Below are 8,639 nucleotides of genomic sequence, written 5' to 3'. Positions count from 1 at the left end.
ATGGGAAATGTAGTACCAATACAGAGGGCCTGGGTGTGATGGGAAATGTAGTATCAATAATTCTTCCCCTCCCAGGACACCACATGCCTCAGTTCCACAGAGCCAGGGACTTCTCCACATGCTTAGATGTTCTTGCTCATCATTGATGCTAATTTTTTTTCTTTCATGTCATGAGTTGTCATTTGCTATTCAAATCAGTGCCTCATCTGTTTCATTGCTAGGGCCTTCTCGAGAGCACTGTGGCTTTCTTCCAAGCCGAGTAAGCTTGAGTGACCTGCAGAACTACCACTGCCTTATGGCAGCTGACTCGATGGTCACTTTCAAAAATGACTTTCAGAGTCAGCCATACCATTTGGTGAAGATATTTTTTTAATTAAAAATAGCTTTTGAATAATATATTCTAGTCATGGTTTCCCCTCCCCACTTCCTAGTACCTATCTACCTCTCCTGCCATCCATGTCTACAACCTTGCTGTCTTTTTTCTTGTCTTGCTTGTCTGTTTTCTAAAAACAAGCAGGCATTTAGAGAATAATAATAAAAGAAGATAAAACAAAGACAAACAAGTCAGAATAAGACGAAACATTCAAACAAGGAAAAGAGACAATGAAAATGCACAAGTAACACATTTAGACTCAGAGACATACACATGTGCACACACAGGAATCCCATGAAAGCACAAAACCAGAAGCCATGATATATATATATACATACATACATAAGTGGGGAAAAAGTCCCAATAATGCCATTGAGTTCATTTGGCCATCTACCACTGGGCATGTGGTCTACGCTTAAGAGTGGTTTGTTTCCCCTATGAGACTCCACGGGAGAAAACTAAGTTTTCATTTGCAAGTGAGTATTAACTGGAGATAGCTCTGGGTTAGGAATGGGGGATGTATCTACTTCTCTTTCCAGCTCTAGGACCATAACTTGTACAGACCCGTGCAGGCCCTGTGCATGCTGCCACAGTCTCTATAAGTTCATATGTACAGCCTTGGTGTGTCTGGAAAGCCTTGATTTCTTGCTATATCAATCATGGCATTTTGGTGAAGATATATTTTCCCCAAAATAAAATACTCATAGTTTTAAATTCAGAAAACAATCAATGTAATAACATGGCCTCAGGTCAAAGAGAGATTGTTGCTTGATAAAACAAAATAACAACCCTCAATTCTGTGGCTTTGAGAAAAAAATACAATGAGAATTGCACAGGAAGCACCCAAAGACAGGAGGAGAGGATCAGGCATTCTACAGGAAGCTGGCAGCAGCAGGTATGCGTCCCTGATTGTGCTCAGTGACAGAGTGAAAAACAAGATCTTATAAGAGAAATCTACTGTGGTTTGGAGACAATAAACAATGCTAAGAATCAGAGCTACATTGCCCATGCTCATGACTGTTCTATAATGTCCACATACTTCAGTTCCACTGTCAGGATGTTCCACTCTCCCACTCCATTCTTCATGCATCTAAGTATTCCATACCCAGCTTCCTATTTAGGGTCACTACTACTGTGCTAGAAGGCCGTGATCACAAACAGTTGGGGGAAATAAGGTTCATTCCAGCTTGCAGCCCCTCACCACAGACCATCACTGAGGGAGGTCAGGGCAAGAACCTGAAAGCAGGACTGATGTAGAGAGCAAGGAGGAATGCTGCTTCCTGTCTGTTCCTCATGGATTAAGCAGTCTGTGTTTTATCCTGAAACCATTTGCCCAGGGGTAGCACTACCACTCATAAAAGCCTGGCCTCTTCTACATCAACCACTTATTAAGAATATACACTCAGGACTTGCCTAGAGGTAAATCTTCTGAATCTCAATTGAGAATCCCCTTTCCCAAATGATTCTAGCGTAACGTAAGTTGATATAAAATGAGCCAAAATGCACAACTTCACTATGCCAGTTCTATAGAGAGCCTGCATAGACATTGAGGATGGATGTACCCCCACGGTAATGGATCCAGTGACCTTAGTTTGTGAACAATGTCTGGGAAGCTTTTTAGCATTATTTACTCAACAGAAATATTGGAAATAATAAATAGATAATTTTAGATATCTGAGATGTCATGAGATAAAAAATGCAATGAGCTGGTTATGTTTAGTTTTTCTTGTCTTTGCCAGCCATGGAAGGGTAGGTAGAGATGCCCTGAGAAGCTGTATTGGGAAGAATAAAGCTACTTAAGTTCATGTGCTGAGGGTGGGATGAGGTTTGTGCAGATGTTAGCCATGTGGCTAATAATGGTAGACACAGTATACTGGAAAGTTAGGTTTCAGACTAAGTATAAAAGCCATCTCCACAACAGATCAAGTTATTATGGCAGATCTGTTTAGCATCATAATGGAGTCTCATTATAGAAGAGAGATGCCCATCTGTGCTCTGTCCCCAGGGCTTCTGTGGATCCAAACTGTATTGAGTCTCAGACCATGTGATTCCCAGCATTATATAAGATATGATGATGGATACTTGGTCCAGGTTTTGGGTGGGAAGTCTCCTATTTATTTTGAGGAATACACAGAGTAATATTTTGCTTTGGCATGGTCTTTTCTGATTATGGTGGAAAAGGTACTCTGTCTTGCATCTGGTACTCTATATGTGCCCAGTGATCTCCACTAGCAAAGAATATTTCTGGTCATTGAATAGACATGAGTCAGTATTTAGAAGGATGATTATACACTAACCATGTCTTCTGGAATTTTCTATGTAAAAGCTGTATTTAAGAAGAGGAAGAGCCATTTTCTTGGCTCGCACTTGAGAATGGAATTTGGTCCTGTTCAAAGTTCCTAACCTGAGTTCTGAGCCTGAAGCTCTGAGTGAGGCTGGTGTGTGTGTGTGTGTGTGTGTGTGTGTGTGTGTGTGTGTGTGTATTTGTGTATTTGTGTGTGTGAAGGCATGCACATGTGTTATGGCACAACCTCACACATTGTGGATGACTCCACTTCTGCACTGTGACTGTGGCCTCTAGAATTCTAGTTACTGAGGACTTGCTCTGTGTTTCCGTCTGTAAGGCACAATGCTAAATATCAATCTAGCCTAGATCATTAAGTCACAAGGACACAGACTCCATATCTGTCCTACCAGGTGCCCCCTCACCCATCAGGAAAGTTTTATGATCACAGTGTTCTCTTAATTATTTTCTTGTATTTATCTCCTTTGTAGTAATTTCCCTTGAACCCAACAGTGAGCACAAAAGCGAGAAGAAAGTGATATGCTTATAATCTAGGGCCCCTGTTGTAATGGTGTTCATTAATCTCCCGATAATACACTTATGGCACGTAGATTTTCCTAGCACAGAATGACCCCTCAGTTCTCCCACTGGGTTACCTCTTCAATCCTGGCTGTCAAAGATGCCTCTGATAAGGAACCCCTATATAAAAACCTCAATTTTCCAGTACACTGGATTGCTGTTTCAAGTAGGTTTGCATTTGTTGAACCATAATGGCTACAAAGACACAAATCCTATTGTGAGCATGATAGGTTGACATTCAGAAAGGCTGACGTCGCTAGATCTCATCATTCAAAACTGCATTTTAGATTTCCTTTTGTAGATTGAAGGGAATAAAATTGGCATGTATTCTCCAAATACCTCATAGATTTTGAGAGGTCTATGTAAAATGTTTAATAAAATAACCAAGAAAGATACTTGGTGACATTACAGGAAACGTGATTTTATGAGAAGAGAGGAATTTTTTCCCTCCTCCATGAAGTTGTCTGCTCTGCCATATTTCTGTGAAGCATGCATGGTGTCTTAGGGAAGGTGACTAGTTCAGAGTCCTCCAATGCAGATAAATGCTCATACTTTGCCCATGTGTTCTTCTTGACAACTGACAAAAGTATATTCTATAACAGAGGCGTTAGGTCCATGGTCGATGTTGCCAGCAGAGGCACCCGGTGTAGCATAGTTTGGCAATTGCTTGTGCTCAGCAGGACTTCATGTTCTCAGGCGGGGGGAGGGGGGGTTGCCTTTGTGTGGGAAAGAAAAGTTGTTCAGGATCACCATTGCAAATTGTACTTAGAAGAAAAACAGACTCACACATTGGTATTCTACAGTGTTCTTTTTAACACGGACAGATACACAGATTTTTAAAACATCCATGCATGTTTAATGCCACCACTAGTTTCCGTGCCTTTCACGGATCTGATCCACTTGACATTTTATGACTGCTTGTTAATACTTAAGAAGGGTCTTCAAAATGGCTCTGATATCCACTGTCCATATAAGCCTGGCTTAGCTCAAAGACGCTCACCACACAGATTGCATTGCGCCATACAGCCTGCCGTTCTGACTCTCCTGAGAGACAGGATATTTTTAATGCTCGGTATTTCATTGTCAGCACAAAATACTGATAATCACAGGGCAAGTAGGAAGGTTGGACATTTGGTTTGTAGATTTTTCTAAAAATGGTTACAATTTAATCCTCACAGGAATTTTGAATATTCACAGTGACAGACACTGGCAGAGTGGAAGGGGAGCTGCAGGCAAGGAGGTCTCAGGGGAGAGAGTAGAGATGTACATTTCAGGGTACTTGCATCTCCTTGTAGAACAGACAGGTTCACTCTGCACCTCCTTGTAAGATGTTTCCTCCTCCACAGGTGCTGCCCTTCAACACAGGTAGGATTCTGTGCAGTACGCTCACAGGCAGGGGTTCCATGGACTCAGCACAACCTTGTTTAATTTACATTTCCAACTCTTTACACTTCTTTCCAAAATGGCAGAGATTTATGTTCACCTGTCCCTGCCCTGTCCATCCCTCTGGGGACTTGGTTCCAGGATCTCTGCAGATAAGAAAATCAAAATTTACAAAGATAAAGTCCCTTATATAAAGTGTACAGTGTTCGCACATGGCATATGCCCTCCTGGGGCCTATAATTTGTTTTTGTGTGATTTACGATCACCAGCCTTCCAATGAGCATGTCGGGCCTGCATTCTATGAGTCTCTGTATGTCCATCTATCCATATGTCACTAGTCTCTGGGGGCTCTACCTGATGCTTTACTTTTTTACTGTGTGAGGTGAGGCATTCCTTGGCATGATGATTTGAATGAGAATGTCCACCAGAGACTCAGATATTTGACTACTTGGTCCCCAGTGGGTGGCACTGGCTCAGGAGGCTCAGAGGGTGTGGCTTTGTTGGAGATGTGTCACTGGAGGTAGGCTTTGAGAGGTTAAAGACTTAGCAATCCCAGTAAGCTTTCTTTGCTTCCTGTTTTTTGTTCAAGATGAAAGCTGCTGTCTGTCCTCCGTGCTATGTCCGTTGCCTATGGCTACATTTCCCTGACATGACAGACTCATATCCCTCCAAAACCATAGTAAGCCCAAATAAATACTATTCTCTCTAAGGTGTCATGTCATAACACCTTTGTCATCAGATTACTTCCAAAATTATAAAAATTAACTGCTATACATGGTTATACTAGACCACTCAAATGTCTCATAGAAGATAATACAGTGGGCTGGGGGCTGGAGGAATGAAACAGCCATTCCTCAAAATAGGGCAACATCTATCTCCACATCCAAACACATTTCTGAATAGGGATCTAGATAACTCTCAGGACAAAGTCTCACATCAATGTGATGAGGAGACCAACGACCTTTTTCTAGGTCCATTTCCTTACTACTGAAATCTAAGACAACATTAAGGACTCTCACAGTCAGTGGACAAAATATTACATTACAATGTCATCATAAATTCAAACAGGACTCGGAGAGCATTTAATTCAAGTTTCACCTGAGGGAGTTTTTCTTCCTCAGGTTTTTTTTTTTTACATACTAGTGTTGATATTTGGGTTAAATCTTGTAAATGAGATTGTTGTGGCTATTCTGGACATGTGACTAGAGATGGAAGCAGGCAGCTACTTCACATCAGGGATCACAGGTGTGATGGTCAATATTAACTGTCATCTGCACACAAACAAGAATTACCTGGGAAAAGAGTCTTAGCCTGGGATTGTCAATCAGGTTCCCCTGTGGGCATGCTTATGAAGGATTGTCTTAATTATGTAAAACAAGGTGCAAAGACCTAGTCCACTGTATACGTGATACGGCCAGCAGTTTTAAGTTCCTGCTAATTAGAATCCCCTACAGTGATGGGCTATGAGCTGGAATTCTGAACTAAGATAAACCTCCTCTCCTCTGAGTTGCTCTTTGTCAGGATGTTTTTGGTGTATGGTTTTTGATTTTTTAATCCCAGTGACAGAAATGAAACCGGGATGTCTTGTCTATATTTATTCAAATGAGGAATGTAAACTACCACATCATCTTACACGGTCTTCCTTCTATTTGGGACAGAACTGAAGTACAGAGATTTTGAAGCATATCCTCTGTTGTCTTTAAGCAGTTAGGCTATAGTTCCTCAGAGAGTAGAGTAGCCAAATTGAATGTGCAATACCCTGGGAAATTTTCCTTGCAGATATAATACACTTTGCTACTTGCCTCCTAAGGGATACATACGTGACCATGTAATTTAAAGGTTTGTGCCACATCAAGCTATGTGTGAACTAAAAAGCTTGGCGGTGACATGTAGAGTTTGAAAATGAGTATTCCCAATCAAGGTTGCTTAACTGAGAGGGACTAGAAAAGCTCACCTGAGATTTGGGGACATTGTTAGATGTACCCTCTTCAGTAACCTATGCCTGGCTCTTAATGACATCATTCAGAAGTAACCCCCAAATCTCCTGGAACTATCTAGAACAGTGGTTCTCAACCTTCCTAACACTGTGATCATTTAATCCAGTCTCTCATGATGTGGCGATCCCCAACCATAAAATTATTTTGTTGCTACTCTGTAACTGTAATTTTGCTACTGTTTTGAATCATCATGTAAGTATCTGATAAGCAGGATATCTGATATGTGATTCTCAAAGGGTCAGGTTCCACAGATTGAGAACCACTGATCTAGAGTGATAGCCTGGGTATAAGTGGCTTAGTAATCACTGAGGCTCTGACTGTAATTTTGGTATGGGTGACTAGAAACTAGGTATTGTATCCACTACCTTAAAGGCAGCTATTACCCTATGTGAAGTTGTACTGTGGCTCCTATGGTACTTCCTCTGGTCCTTGTGGCTGGGGTTGGAGCTATGCCTCCAATGGGTATCATGAGAGTTTGCTATGCTACTGATAGTGCCTACAATAACAGCTCTGCAGCCAGTTTCCTTCCATCACACCATCAGTGTGATGGTCTCAGAGAAGCATCCACCAGCTACAAGGACATTTAGTTTTACTTGAAAACCCGCTGATGGCAGTAAGTTTTCAAGTAGAGGAAGTAATATGCATAGAGAAGGACTGACTAGGTCCAGATGGCCAGGAACCCTTCCAAATGATGGAGCTGGCAATCTAGTGTGGCCTTCTTGATCTCACCCCTCTTAGCTACTTATCTTCTTGCTGAGACAAAACAGCTTGAAAAGAACCTGAAAAGAGGGAGGCTTTATTTTGGCTCACAGTTTGAAGGTAGAGCCCATTATGGGAGGAGAGGCAGGGAGCTTGAGGCAGCTGATTACATTGTACGTACATACTACAGTCAGGAAAACAGAGAAAGGTGAATGCTGGTTCTCAGCTTGCCTTCTCCTTTGAAACTCTTCTGGGAACCTGGCTCATAAAATCGCACCACCCTCATTTAGGATGGGTCTTCCTCCTTCAATTAACCCTCACAAACGCATCCAGGGATTTGTTACCATGGTGACTGTAAACCCCATCAGACTGATAATTTCTCATTGTGTACATCCTATTTTTATTCTGTGGGTGCTGTTCCTCACCTCTATGATGCCACTTCCTGGTCACAAGCTTGGTGATGAAGACAAGGAGATTGTTGTCCCAAGCAGAAATAGTGATTGCTATTCTAACTGCTTCAAAATGGTGACGGGAAGCCCAATGGAGCATGACAATAATTTGGGTGCTATTTTTCTCAGTTCTGATGGTCTCTGGCTACTCTACTGGTGAGATTGCAGTCAGAGAAAGCTTCACCTGCACAGATGTGTCCACTCCCACCTCCATGTGGCTCCTACACAGGCTTTGCACTTGGGAACTGAAAGTGTTGGTCTCTGCTGCTCTTGTCAATCCCAAACCCAGGTTTCTGGGGTAAACTACAAAACTACATTCTCCTTTCTTGTTCTATTGAGTTAGAAAAAAACCCATTTCTATATATAGGGAAAATATAAAAGAAGCTGACTGTGTAATAAAATGAGAGAGAGAGAGAGAGAGAGAGAGAGAGAGGAGAGAGACTGAGCAGAGAAAACCTGGCTTGCCTTTTTATTCTCCCTGACCACAAGGCTGATCCGTGCTTAGTCCCTCACTGCTGTGAGTTCAGCAAGAACTGTATCTATTTCCTCCCACGATCTCTTGTATAGTTCATGGGCACACTCTCACATCCTTTGGCTTCCTGGACTAGCAGTGAGCTTGCTTCTCCATAGATCCTATTGCCTTCAGTATGATTATTCCCTGAACTTGCTTATACATGCTACTGATCACGAGACTTCTTTTTTTTCTAATAGTGGTTTTCACATGACTCAAATGAACATCTCTTAAACTGGACATGTTTTATGATCTCTACTCCTTCCTCTCGAATTTCATAAATGGTTACATAGACCCATTTCCCAGGTGGGATATCTTCCTCCTCCTCCTCCTCCTCCTCCTCCTCCTCCTCCTCCTCCTCCTC

At 42.0% G+C, this 8,639-nt stretch overlaps 1 protein-coding gene across 1 annotated transcript in view; it reads left to right on the top strand.

Annotated features, from left to right (window-relative positions):
- Csmd1 (CUB and Sushi multiple domains 1) overlaps positions 1 to 8,639 on the top strand; it is a 1,525,237-nt gene that overhangs the window by 1,473,231 nt on the left and 43,367 nt on the right. The gene's annotated exons all lie outside the window — the stretch shown is intronic.

This window comes from Grammomys surdaster, unplaced genomic scaffold (genome assembly GCF_004785775.1).
Source record: "Grammomys surdaster isolate TR1022 unplaced genomic scaffold, NIH_TR_1.0 167, whole genome shotgun sequence".
Taxonomy (NCBI): domain Eukaryota; kingdom Metazoa; phylum Chordata; class Mammalia; order Rodentia; family Muridae; genus Grammomys; species Grammomys surdaster.
Note: the sequence above shows the minus strand (reverse complement) of the source record. Positions and strands in the feature narration are given on the sequence as shown.